The 13,416-nt window shown below is 46.8% G+C and overlaps 1 protein-coding gene across 4 annotated transcripts in view; it reads right to left on the bottom strand.

Moving 5' to 3' along the window:
* The window catches only part of LOC118309694 (plexin-A1-like), a 171,214-nt gene extending 158,249 nt beyond the window's left edge, over window positions 1-12,965 (bottom strand). For 3 of the 4 annotated variants that reach the window (XM_035632093.2, XM_035632092.2, XM_035632094.2), the window contains exon 1: window positions 12,820-12,964. The gene's annotated coding sequence lies outside the window, so the exon portion shown is untranslated. Of the gene's footprint in view, window positions 1-12,819 lie in introns of all 4 variants that reach the window. The other variant, XM_035632091.2, reaches the window with a different exon arrangement.
* Window positions 12,966-13,416: the final 451 nt, after the last annotated feature.

The raw sequence follows: 13,416 nt of genomic DNA, 5'->3' as shown, positions 1-13,416 counted from the left end.
GAAAATCTCCGGCCTCCAGTGCGTGTCTGAAAGCAGCTAATGACGGGGCACGTTACCTGTGTGTTAAGTATAAATGGTAGAACACAGACTGACCAAGACCACAACATCTTTATCATAAACCTGACACACTGACACACCCTGACAAGGTGTGCGCCGGATTTAAGGACAGGGGACAATCGGTGTTTCTTGCCACTTTTACACAGAATGGGGGGTGGGCATTGTTGTTCCACATTTAAGTCGAGAGCAAAGGTAGCCACGGAGCCGAAGCAACGTCTTTGTAAAAGGGAGAGTCGAGACAGTGGGACAAACGGCAATACAGTCGTGTTACACATCACGCCGGCATGCTGTCTATAATCACACACTGCGGCAGCGTTACCCAGGCTTTGATGGTTTCACTGTAAACAAGCAAGGCCAACATAATGAGGGGTCTTCTTAATGACAATATAGCAGGATCTGTGTTTTAAAAGGGGCTTCCGTTTGTCTTATCTGCCCCCGCTCCTTCAAACCATCTGTCATTTTCTCCCCTTGACGTTCAGGTGAGAACTGCCCTGTCTGCAGACAACTTAAGCCCCTTTCACACTGGCCAAAAAAACTGTTTAAGCCCGCTAACACCCGGCGTTTTCTGTATTGTGAAAACATTTAATCGGCTTCACCTCCGATCGGCATTTATGTGAACCCGCTACTTTGCACGATGACGGAGGCAATGAAGACTCGACTCCTCCTTCGGTAACTACTGTTACCTCACCAGCTGTAGTAAAGCCACCTCGCATGTAGCTAGCTCGCTGAGCCTAGCTTTGGCTCGCTGGTGGTAACAACTAACACAATCCAGATCACCGATGAGGTTCAGAGCGGGGCACTTTATTTCAATCCTTCGGCGGACGTACACGGCCTCATCAGGCGGTCTCTCATGACACAGTGGCCATAAACTTTCGGTAACATGGATGATGTGCAGAACCCATTCTCCTTGTGGCTGCAGCTACATACACAACAACAGCGCGCAGAGCCAACCTTCTTCTTCTCTCGTACACAAACACACACTTCAAAACCCATAGTGCCACCTGCTTAAAGGACCAGGCTCAACTCGTAACACTGCGCTGAGTTTGTAAACTTTGAAAGAGTGACAAGTACAAGATAGAAGGTAGGGTTGACCACCGGCTCACTAGCTACCATTCTTTCTGTTGTTCTTCTTCTTTGTTTTACGGCATGCACCGCTCTCTACCGCCATCTATGGCCGCCACCTGTCACTACACGATCATCAGACCCTGGTCTGTTCGCAGTGTGAAAGTGCCCAATTGCCGTTTAAACGCGGGTCGACCCGTGTTTAAAAAACCCTGGTCTACACGGTAATTTTGGTTTGAAAGAGGTAATAGCTGTGTGTGTGTGTTTGTGTGTGAGTGGGGGAGCTTGAGTGTTACAGTGGAAGTGTCCTGCAAAAGTTAATGGGAGGAGGGCGTGGGTCCATACTATTGTTGATGATGTCAGGTCAGTTTGGAGTGTGTGTACGTATCTCATCACCGTTGGCCTGTTAATATGCGCGTCTCTTTGCCCATCCGCCCTCTACCAACTCAATTCATATCTCTGCCTGTACATCAATCTGTCTGGAACAATTATTGGTAAAACGAACGGTAAGTGGATGAGAGGTGACCTGTGTCATACAGCAATCAAACCCCAACCAGTCTCTCTCTCTCTCCTCCTGACACCTTGCCTTTCCCTCTCCCTCCAGCTGTGCTCGGAATAGGCCCTTAAATCACTCAGCCCAGGGCCCTTTGATTGGTTGACCTCTCTGCATGATTAAACAGCCATTTTCATCATGTCCTCCATAGGAGTGACAGAATGAGAAAGAGGGAGAGTGGGGGAGAGAGTGGCACACTGATAAGGGAGGTGAGCGAGCCCGACCAAATGGGATCTCTCCACACTGATGATGGCAGACATTTGGATCAGAGGGGAAAGAGGCAGGAACTCCATAGAGTGCAAGCTGTTGCGAATAGCACCTGAAAAGCACAACATAAACTGGGAGCCTCGGTGAACACGGCGGATCTCGACAGCGACCATGAAGCACGGCACAAAGCCCCAGTATCAGGGCCAGATGGTATGACTAAAAATTTATATCACATTTATTTTCATTATTGATAAATTTGTCAATTATCTTTTAATTTAATCAACAGTTTTTTGGGGTCATAAAATGTCAAAATTGTGAAAAATGTTGATCGTGTCTCTACTGTCAGAGAAGCAAAGAAAACATTTAAGAAACTAATAAAAAAAATTAAATCGAATATCAAAATAGTAATAATTTAGTAGTTCATTAACAGTCACACTTTATAATGATAACCGTTTTCATACATCAAAATTTCTGCTGGCACATTTTTTTGCTAATTATGTTTGTCCTAATTAATTATACTTTGACCCAATTGATGGCTTCTGGCCTAGACTGAGCAGATTGATCGGACTAACGTCTGGTTAGATGTCACGAGATGCTGGAGCTACTCTCAGTTTAACTGTCGGATCTGGATAATGTCTTAAAATTTGGATGCGAGCAGATTTTGGTAAGTAAGAGATCGATAATATTTAATAGATTTGCATAATAGTCCAGAATGATAGTGTAGGATTTAAAGACAATGTTACTATCCTGAGCAGCATTCAGTGAGTGAACTGAAGCCATATGGTAGAATTTACTCATCTCACTGTTTCATGTTCTGCTTTAGTTATGCAGATGGTCAGCAAATTGCTCAAGATGACTTCAATTGAATTCCAGAATTTCCCAGCTTGGGATGAATAAAGTATATATAGAGAGAGAGAGAGAGAGAGAGAGAGAGAGAGAGAGAGAGAGAGAGAGAGAGAGAGAGAGAGAGAGAGAGAGAGAGAGAGAGAGAGAGAGAGAGAGAGAGAGAGAGAGAGAGAGAGAGATAGATAGATAGATAGATAGATAGATAGATAGATAGATAGATAGATAGATAGATAGATAGATAGATAGAGAGAGAGAGAGAGAGAGAGAGAGAGAGAGAGAGAGATGTTTGTACCACACTGTATTGTGGGGAAGCCAACAGGATATCCCTGTGTCACAATCATCAGTGCTGTGACCAGCAGTCCATAACACTAATTCATTGGTTCTATCCAATTCCATCACCAGTCTATAGAGAGGGATACGTTTAATTTATTCCTCCTCTCTGAAACCAAACTTCTTATCTAATAAAATCGCCAACATCTGTTTTGGTGCCCAACTAAAAAAGCCGTAAAGCCGGGGTGGCGCAAGCGACAGCAGCTGTTCCAATGCTGTGTTAAGTCCTTAATTAAAGTTGGACTCAGCTCCTCAGTGTTTTTGTCGTCCTCTTTTCCCCTACGCACTCTTTTCTTCTACACCCTGACTTGCACACAAGAGCTTCTCTCTGTATTTATTATTCTTGCGAGCTGCCTTGTTGCTGTTTGGAGTTAGCTCAGGTTGCCAAGTTCCCTCCCTCACTTCTCTGTTGTCTCCTTTTCCCTCAGCTGTTTCTGGCCGAGGTGCAGGCTCTGGCATCGTTTTGTTCAGATTTCTCCTATCCCGCCCTTTCAAAAATCTAAACGCTCAAGGCTTTTATGTTGTTGCAGCTACAAGGAGACTGGGAGACGGGCTACTTTTGAAAATGTGTCTGTGCTGCCGCCAAGTTTGACTGCAGCACTGATTGCCGAGGGCAGGATGAGGTGTGTCTCTTGAATGGGCTAAAAACAGCTTGTGCCGTGCTTTGCAAAAGGCACATGTGGCGATGGATCCAAAAAGCGTCGTCTTTAATAGTTTGGGAAACAGAAAAGTCACGTGTCCTCTTTAAAAATATTCCTCAGCTTGATAATAGCTTTGCTTGTAAAATGTGAACATTCATCATCATGTCCAGTTTATCTGCTCTAATATCAATCATTGGTTTTATGCCATTATTTTCATGCAACACTCAACGTTCAGTGTTGCCTCAAGCGCCAGTTGGACAAACACTCTGTCATGTGTCAGAGGGCAGGCAGCGAGAGTCTGCTGGTGCACCGGGGGCTATGTCATGCTGACTTCAAGAGCCAAATGAGGTCACACTCTGGTAACAATGGAGAGCCGAGCCAATCAACCCAACAGCCACATTCTTGCACATGCGATGGAAACCAAGGGAATCATGGATCTTGGTGAGGAAGAGAGGGAGGACAGCCCCGACAGAAAGACTTGGAGAGAAAGGAAGCGACTCCTCCCAGCTGCCACGCATCAGCACATCACACCGGTCACAAGTTACACACCCCATTTCATTTGGAATGCAGTGGCCCGTCAAGAGCTGAATGGTATCGCTAACACATTCCTTCATGTTGGCTGGCTGTTCTGTCATATGCTCAGCCTCCTTATCTGCCCAGGAAAATCTACCAGCTGAGAGCAGACGAGCTGGGGCAACATTTAAAAATAGTCAGGAGCAAGTGGTGGGCAAAACCATAAGACGTTCTTGTCTGTGAGATTTGGCATGATGATGACCTATGTGGCAGATCCTGGTGGGGGGAGAGAAGGCCAGGGTCAGAGGTCACCGAGCACAACTGCAGCCATCATGGGACAGCAATGTGTAACTCACACTCACAACCACCTACATACCCCAGCCCCACGATGCAGTAGCAGCTCAGAGGTTCACCCCTGGCTGGGCAAAAAGCAACAAGAGGCTCCTGGCAATAAAACCTTCATAGCCCCACTCCACCTTAAAAGAAGGGATCAGTCTAACCTTTAACCTCCTCCTATCGTAGCCCCCCTTCCAGTTTGGGGGCCTCCTCCTCCTAGGCCTTTTCTGGTTACAATCAACACCCCACCCCCTTCCCGGCGGTCCACCATTGTCTGGCCTGGAGTGCCTAAGCGCTGCTTGCCTCTCCCCTACAGGGGGTCGGGGAGGGAGAGGCAACTTGAAAGCACCCCTTTGACTCGCTTCGTAACATGGAGGTAACCGTGGTCTGCTAAAAGAAATAGGTTGAGCAGCCACCAATGTTACTCACCACATGGCATCGAGTGGTTTTCCCCTTAACAAGCTATGTAAGGGAGGAAAGGGAGGGAAACAGTGTTTTATGGTCCTTGAGCACATGTTTCCACTGAGAGGGTGGAAGAAAAACAACGCGTCTTTCTGGAGCATCCCAAAACTTTAGTGTGAAGTTGTTGAATGATAGAAGAAGTCGTTCCAAGCTGTTCAGCAAAGGTATGCAAAACTAAATACATTAAACCTTGGCATTAAACCTCAGGTAGTTGGCCGCCTAAGACATTTCCGTCTTATCATTTGCATGTCCTCTCAAACCTTTGGAGGGTATTTGCATTGATTTGCAAATGGTTGGGGTAGTATTTCTGGGTAACTGTAGTACCAGTGAATAGAGAAAAGTCCCTTGTACATGTGTCTATGGTCGACATGCTATGCAGTGGCACAATGCCAAAACACAATGGAGGCCAGACTCGGCGGGCTACTCATCACTTCTCCCTCTTTAACCCTTTGAGAAGAGCACAAAAGAGGGAGCTGACAAAGAGGTTGTGGAAAGAAAGGAAAGGGAGGAGGTGTAGGATATTCTATGCTGCCTGTTGAGGGGAGTGTCAGACTACATTTGATATTTGATAACTTGAATTTGGCTCCACCATGACAAACGGACAATGAGGCCCGGAATCGAAACAGTTTCTTAAACAAGGATTAAACACCAATTACAGCTGTAGAGCAAGTAGCCCTGTTCCTGCTACAACCTCTAACAGCCTTGCACTAATATTTATGTTCACGTTTTCTTCAAAATAACATTTCTGTGGTTCTTTTTGACATCTGCTGTTACCAGCAATCATTTGTTTCTGCGGGTTACAATTTTCAAATATATTCACGCTGCTCACAATCAGATCTTAGAAAAGTTTTAAGCTGGCCCAAAACCCTGACAGGTCCCACTTGGCCCTGCTGTAGAAAACTGGCTACAGAGAGTCAAACATGGGGAGGTGAGAGACTGGGAAGTGCTCCAAAGTGATTTAGGGCTAAAGCTACTCAAAATCCATCCTTCTTTCTCCAGCTGAAGTGGGATCGCATGGTGGATTTAAGAAAGCTAGCAGCCCTATTGTTACTCTGTAAAACGGAAGGTTTTTTTCCTTTATTGACGGATTTTCAGTGAAGTGTTTGCCTACCTGAGACCTCACCTCACACTAAACTAGCCAGAAGCACCAGCCCACATCTAAAGATTGCCAGACATTATTCATTTTTTTATTCACAAAATGAATAAAAGTACTCTTATCTTCATCTGGTGAACACGCATGCAGGTGTTGAAATCAGACTGTGTGGTCCATGAGCCATGGAGAGTGTGTCAATGAGTGAGTGTGCTCTCACATAAACAAGAAAGAATCCAACTCGGGGAAAAGAGAGAGAGAGTGATCCTACCTGTGTCCTACATGCATACATGCACAGACTTTCTCAATGTCCACCACTGGCTTTGGGGCAACACCAGCATGCTGCTGACCTCTCTGGAATCAGTCGCCCTTCCTCCCGATATCATGGGGGTAGCTTCTGTCTGGGCCTCGACACAGCCACAGAGAAAGGGCAAGGCAGGCAGCTAGATAATTTATTTGGCAGACTACGGCCATGCTTTCCCCAGGCAAGTGGCTCTCTTCAAAGGCCTGCCTTCTATTAGTCTTATTTACAGGACGTGGGAGAACAGACCGCCTGAATTATTTAAGATTCCCCTTGGTAAATACAACAGACAGTGGGGAGTACACGTGTGTGTGTGTGTGTGTGTGTGTGTGTGTGTGTGTGTGTGTGTGTGTGTGTGTGTGTGTAAGGATGGAAGACAGGAAAGCAGTGGCAGTGAAAGGAGAGAGAAAAAGGATAAAGCAGTTATGACTTGTTGCACGATTAACATTAATCACAACAATAAATGCCTATGAGACTGTGTAAACTCTTCTCCCTTCCATCTACTCCAAAGGAAAGCGTTACCTCACGTTAAACACGAGCAGTCACCACGCTCACGCACGCACAAGCGCACTGAGACATCATCCTCCTGTATACGGTAACGTAGCACTGCTTATCTCAATGCAAATACATGCGCAGGCAAACACCCACGGCACGATGCCTCCTCTCTCACAGTGGTTCTCATTAACAAGCCAAACATGCCTGGAGAGGGAGACAGACTCTGGTGAGCACGGTAAACAACCAGTAGGCTCCCTCATCTAAACTGAGACTGTCTAAGCATCGGCAACACACTTCGCCCATTTCACTGACAGGCTGGGTCAGATACAATCCATTTACAGGTCTGCCGTTTTTTCTCTGAACCAGAGGAATTTGGCTTTTTACACTTGTGGTAAACGTGGGAAGGCAGATGCTGGTCATGACAACATCCCAACACTCTACTTTTTTGAATATATATATACATAGTTATGGGACATTTTCTCAAGTGTCAACTTTTTAATGTGATCAGTATTTCAGACCTGCACAGAACACACATGGTAAGCCATTGATAAAGCTTTAGTTTTTACCAGATCCAAGAGACCTTTTAAACTGAGCAATAGAGTCCAAAATAATTTTCATCCATATCTCATGTGTCAAATCCCCAGTTCACAATAAATTATGTCCTCTTATGAGGAATATAGCTAAGAGACGGCTTACAGTAATAGTAATATGTAAAGAAACCACAAATGAGCAAATGCGTGTGCAGCAAGTAGGTAAACATGAGTGGTTGCATTAACTTTTCTCCAAATGCACTTGAAATTTTTATGAAAACACAACACCTTAACTACAGCACACCGTTGAACAGCTGCCAATACCTCCAAGGTAAATTTTTTGCGATCAGACTGTTTCACCTTCTCCTGACTCTGGCTCAGAGTTACAGGAAGTAGGATAAAAAAAAAAAATCACACAGGTAATCAGCATAAGAGAAAATATAAATTGTGCAGCACAGCAATAAAATTAGAGACCAATACAGATGATGGGTGTCGTCTAATGTTACAGGAAGGAACTGTGACATCCTGATCGATAGCGGGCCCCAGTTCGTCTTCACAGGAGGGAATGCAACAAGAGAAGACATTTTATTTAGGTCCATGCAAATATGAGTCAGTGTCTGGGGAGAGATGGACAGAATGCTGACAAGAGCATTGGCATGCCACAGAGGAAACCTTGTGTGCTGTGGCTGTGCCCACAAGTGGCAGAGGCGGTGGGATTTCTACACGAGGCCGCTGTGTCAGACGTGGAACCAGGGTCAATCCTGCATCTTTGGCCATTCGGGCAGAATCTTCACTCTGACCTGTTAACTCAGTGGTGATGTGCCAGGGGCTGGAGGTTCATGTATAACCAACAACAAGGAGAGCCCAATCTACAAACGACGAGATCGTCAATTTGACGTAAAAACAAAATCTATCCAATGCAGTGATCCTGTCAATAAAACAAAGTGCCGGCAAAACGGTGAACAAGAGAATTTCTTCTCTGCCCTTCTCTTCACTCCGCTTTACATTTCAACCAAACTAATCAACAGCCCTTTGAACTAAAGGACTTCACAAACTACAGTGGAGACGGAGCTTATTTTCAATTTGCAACCAGATTAGCAGGGGTGTTTTTGATACTGTCAGAATGGAAGAGATTTTCTTTCTATTCCAAATCGTCTTGAGTGAGTGGCCTTTTTAGTGCCTGCTTCAAAAGGCAGGCCCGTACCCGAGCAGCTGTCACTTTCAGCAGGCACTGTGGAGGACGGAAGTGGGGGAGGGGTCCTTTGAAGGAATGGTTAAAAGTAGGCGATAAAAATAAACTGGGAGAGAGAAGAAAATTAATTATACATAACAGACAGTTCACTTGGATGAGCACGACAGAGACTGTAAAACTACGGCTGCTTCGCTCAAAATAAGCCATTTGCCGGCTGAGGACATTTCTGCTCTGCAACCACAGTAGTGATATCTACTTGGCTTCATCTGAAGTGAGGGATGCAACAAAGATTCTTTTGCAGGAAGGTCAAGGCATCAAACAATACAAACCGCACTTTTATTTGCAATTCTCCACACTAGCACTCACTTCATGCATCCTCTCTAATTCAGGCAGTTTCCAGGGACCAAAATAAAGCCGCCGGCCCTGAGCACTCCCTCCTCCCCCAGAATGTGATCAGGCTCGCAGATACCTCGGTCTGACTTTAAATTCACTTCTGATTGGCACTGATGAGGTTTTATGCTGCTGGCTCACCTGCAAACTCACCCCTTGATATGATTCGTAATGCACCAGCACTTTGCGGTGCAACGCCACCCACCGACTCGCAATCGCAGCTTCTTAGTCGGGCCAAATGGAGGTCATTCCTACTCGAGCAGTCAGTCAAGACATGCCCGCCAGGTATTGGCGAGTGAGTTTATTTCATATTAAGGCTTGTCGGCTGGAGAGGTGTTAGCACCATGAGAGCTGTGTGTGTGTGTGTGTCTGTCGATGTGTGTGTACAACAGCAGGGCCTCCGGGTAGAGCCCTGCTGCTGGTCCCTCTTTAGTGCGTTTTAATATAGCGGCTGCTGTGTGGCTCCTCGCCTCGGGGCGGCTCACAAACCCCAGAGAGACCAAGTAAAAACACGCCGACACAGGGAAGATATGATGGGACCGGACGCAGGAAGGGATGGAGGTGACAACATGAAGAAGCAGGAAAGATCAAAACAGAGGGAAACAGGAAGAGAGGTTTAAAAAAAAAAAAAAAAAGAGAGAGAAGCACAGACTGAAACGCACTCGGAGCGGAGCGCCAGCAACACAGATAACCTCTTTAGCAAGACTGACACAAATGAAAACTTATGTAATAAAAACACACCATCACAACCAGCTCTGATATGAAAGCAGATATTGCATTACAGCGCAGCTGTGCCAGGGAAGCCCTCAATCACACACTGGGGACAGAGTGTAGACCCTGGCACACCCGACACTCTGACAACCCCTGCCTTGGTGGGGGGGGGGTTCCTCTATCACGAGTAGTAAAAGCTTCTTCCAGCAACAACCTCCCCAGCTTAGAAACCAGCAGTGGCAGTGGAGAGCTAGTTGAAAAATGAATGCTGAAAATTGTGCAGGGGAGTCTGGAGAATGATAATGATGGAAGAGGAGGGGTATGACTTACATGTATATGGTCTCTTCTCTCGCAAAAGGAAGAGGGAGAGGGAGAGGGAGGGAGGAGAGAAACAGCATGCAACTAGACAAAGAGTCCGAGAGAGGAAGGCAGATCAGAAAAATTAAATGCTGAACAGCGAGGGAAACTGGAAAAGGGCTGAGTTTTGCAGTCTAGCCACACACACTGCACTCGGCGAGTGTGAACACAGTCTATATATCGGCGTGCTGCATGACAGCCATGAATCACAGCGCAGTATACCCCGAAGAATAGAGCAATGCACAGAGTCTTTTCACATATATAAACAATTTCAGTGACCCAGTGAAGTAGATTTTCACTCCAGCTGAGAAGCTCCCATTTGAGTTTGACAGAATTCCATTCAAACCATACCTTTCATCAATATATGCGCCGAAAACTAAATATTTAGTGCCAGCCACGCAGTGCCAAATCACAATTCAATTCTCACTTGAGCACGGCACTTGTGCTTTGTCATCCATCTACAATCTAATTAGAACCTTGAATATGCTGCTCACTGAAAAGTGCAGAGGAATGTGACGGGTGGGGGGGCCGACGACACGCCACACAAAGGCAGCACCAGAGGGGTGCAAAGTGCACATGTCAGCTTGAATTCCAAAAGTTTGGACCGCCACAGGTTTACCCTTCCCGGCAGCAGACGGACCGGACAGGGGCGGCTTTCAGAATTCACGACACCGCCGGTCTATTGTGGGGCAGATCTGTATCATAATTAGGGAAGATTGTGGCAAATTGCTCGTAATTTTCTGGCTGGGCTGCCTGCTTTCATGTGAAATGCTATGCAAGGTCGCCGTTTTGAAAGAGAGAAAAGAAAACTTCTGCGGAATTTGGCTGTATAAGGAGGGACGTGAAATAATTCTTGTCATGGTGAGATTTTTGTTTGCAGATTTTCTAGTACCATTATAAGTAAAAAAAATATATAATTATTATCCATAGTCGCAATCACAAAAATTTAGTTTTTTCCACAGGCGTAACCAGTAACATATTGTAATGGAAGGAAATGTGTCAGCTGAATAATACAAAAAAGAATGTGATTATACAGCCCTGACCTGAGTAGGGTGTACTTCTGTTGTGTGGTTGGTGAGATGTCAGTCAGCCGGCGGTCGGATGATTTAAAGCTGTGACTGGGCACCACCTCTTAAACAAACACTCATGTCACGGTTCAAACCCCACAACATTTACATGTGAATACTGGCCTTAGCATTGAACTGTCAATAAGGAGCTGCTGCTGCTTGACTGGTCTCGGGCAACGACAACCAAGAGGGAGAGAACAGAGATGGGTCATGTCACTTTTCAGGATGAAGACTCGTCACATTAGTCACGTCTGGGCTGTGTTCGAGTGGTGCCACCGTGGATTAATAAACACCAATAACTGCTGCTGGGTTTATACAATAACCGTCTCAAACACACTGCAGATACAATAAAGAGTCATTGTCAAATATTCAATGAATACGGGAGTGATTTTTTTTCTGTCCACTCCCCCTGCTTTTCCTCCCTTTGCTCATCTAATATGATTCATTAACACGTGTTGAAAATGAATTCGCGTCGCGCGCGTGGACGGGCTGGGTGATCTCATTTGGTTTGAGTGGGATTTGATTAAAAAAAAAAAACAACACACAAGTGAGGAGAATCCGAGGGAGCAACGAGAGCGTTCGGAATCGCAGGCGACCACTGCGCACTCCACACCCCCTCGCCCACGTCCACGCGCAGGCGAGGCGCATTCAATTGCTGTCGGATAACAGAGCTCACAAACTGCCCCTCGTTCGTCAGCGCTCTTTTCACGCCACGCCGACACCATTTTCTAATTATTTCAAAAGCTAATAAGGCGATCGATTTCTTTTCAGCAGGCGACCACCACCGTCGCCAGCCCTCCGGAGACGTCCAGCACAACTCCTCCCTCAGGTCCGTTTAAGAGAGAGGGAGAGAGAAGGAGCCAGGGCAGGATCCGTTCAAATGTGAGGACATAAACAAACGAGCAAAGGAAATGTTGTAATGTCAAAACCACGCAGCCGCCTCCTCCTCCTCCTCCGGTCTCCCCGGGATATGGACCCGGGCGACAGTGAGTGTCAGCGCCGTGGACACCTGTAATTACGTGCGGCGGTGGTGGACCTGCTCCGGGACAACGCACCCCGAGCCGGAGAGAGGAGCCGCCGGCCCCCGGAGCGGGACTTTGAGCAACACGCCTCCTCCACGCAGCGACGACGAACACAAGTCTCTCGCCGCAAACTCACCTCGCACACTGCGCCAAACCCGAGGCGACGTGTCGGGCAGCAGCCGCTCCGCTCGCCAGGTGTGCGAGGGGGCAATTAAGAAAACACCCGGACGCGATTAAGTTGACGAGCTGCAGCTTCGCTCGGCGCCCGAACGCGTCCGCAGCTGGTGGCTCGGTGTGGATCAGTGCCCCGGCCGGGGGTCGCACCGGGGCGCCCCCTCGACACACACACACACACACACACACACACGCGCGCGCGCGCGCACCGTGACACGAACCTAAATAAGTGGATATGAGCTTCTCCTCGCCGCGACCCCGGCTTCGGTTGGAGCTTCTTGAAACTAGAAGAGCCGGAGGAACCAGCCGCAGAACAAACACCGCGACAAACTCACAACACGTAGCAACGGATAGAAGGAGGAAAAAAAGGGAGAGAGAAAATGTAACCTAAATATTTGAGCCGGCTCCACCACCATACACAACCCGCTGTGTCCACGTGAGGGGGGGGGGGGGGGGCTCCTCCAGAGTTTAGTCGCTACTCACAGATTCAGGTGATCCTCGGGCCAGATATCCTCGCCATGGTTTTTAAATTCCGAAAAACTTGGGGACATTTCCACTCTGGTCGCGGAGTGGAGGTGCTCTCTGTCCGACTGCTCCCTGCGTGTGAACGGAGAGGAGAGGAATGCAGCTCCGCTCCGAGAGGGAGGGAGGAGGGAGGGGGAGGAGGGAGGAGGGAGGAGGGAGGGGGAGGCGCTCTGCCGCCGCAGTGCTCCACCAGGCCCATAGAGGGCGCCCCCGACCCAACCCCTCGTCTGTCAGAGTTATGTCTGCACATTACTCTGATTTTATTTTTAATAATCGTATTTCCCACACTGTTGAAGTATTATTTATGACATGTTGTACTTTACTTTTCATTTTTAATCATAAATTGGTTTTCTCTTATAATGTTTAATGTTTAATTTTTATTTGACTTTCTCTATATTTCTGGCAGGCATGTTCTTGGTTGTCTAAGATGCTGTTTTTAACTTTTTTTATAAATAAATATAAAAAGTTTTTTTTTTACCTTAAGTCGCTTTTGTCCCTATTAGGCCAGCAAAGCTCATTTTCATTTTCAAAATCAGTGGAGGGAATAATTATTCA

This window comes from Scophthalmus maximus, chromosome 6 (genome assembly GCF_022379125.1).
Source record: "Scophthalmus maximus strain ysfricsl-2021 chromosome 6, ASM2237912v1, whole genome shotgun sequence".
Lineage (NCBI taxonomy): Eukaryota > Metazoa > Chordata > Actinopteri > Pleuronectiformes > Scophthalmidae > Scophthalmus > Scophthalmus maximus.
The sequence above is the reverse complement of the archived record's forward strand: the minus strand, read 5'-3'. Positions and strand labels throughout refer to the sequence as shown.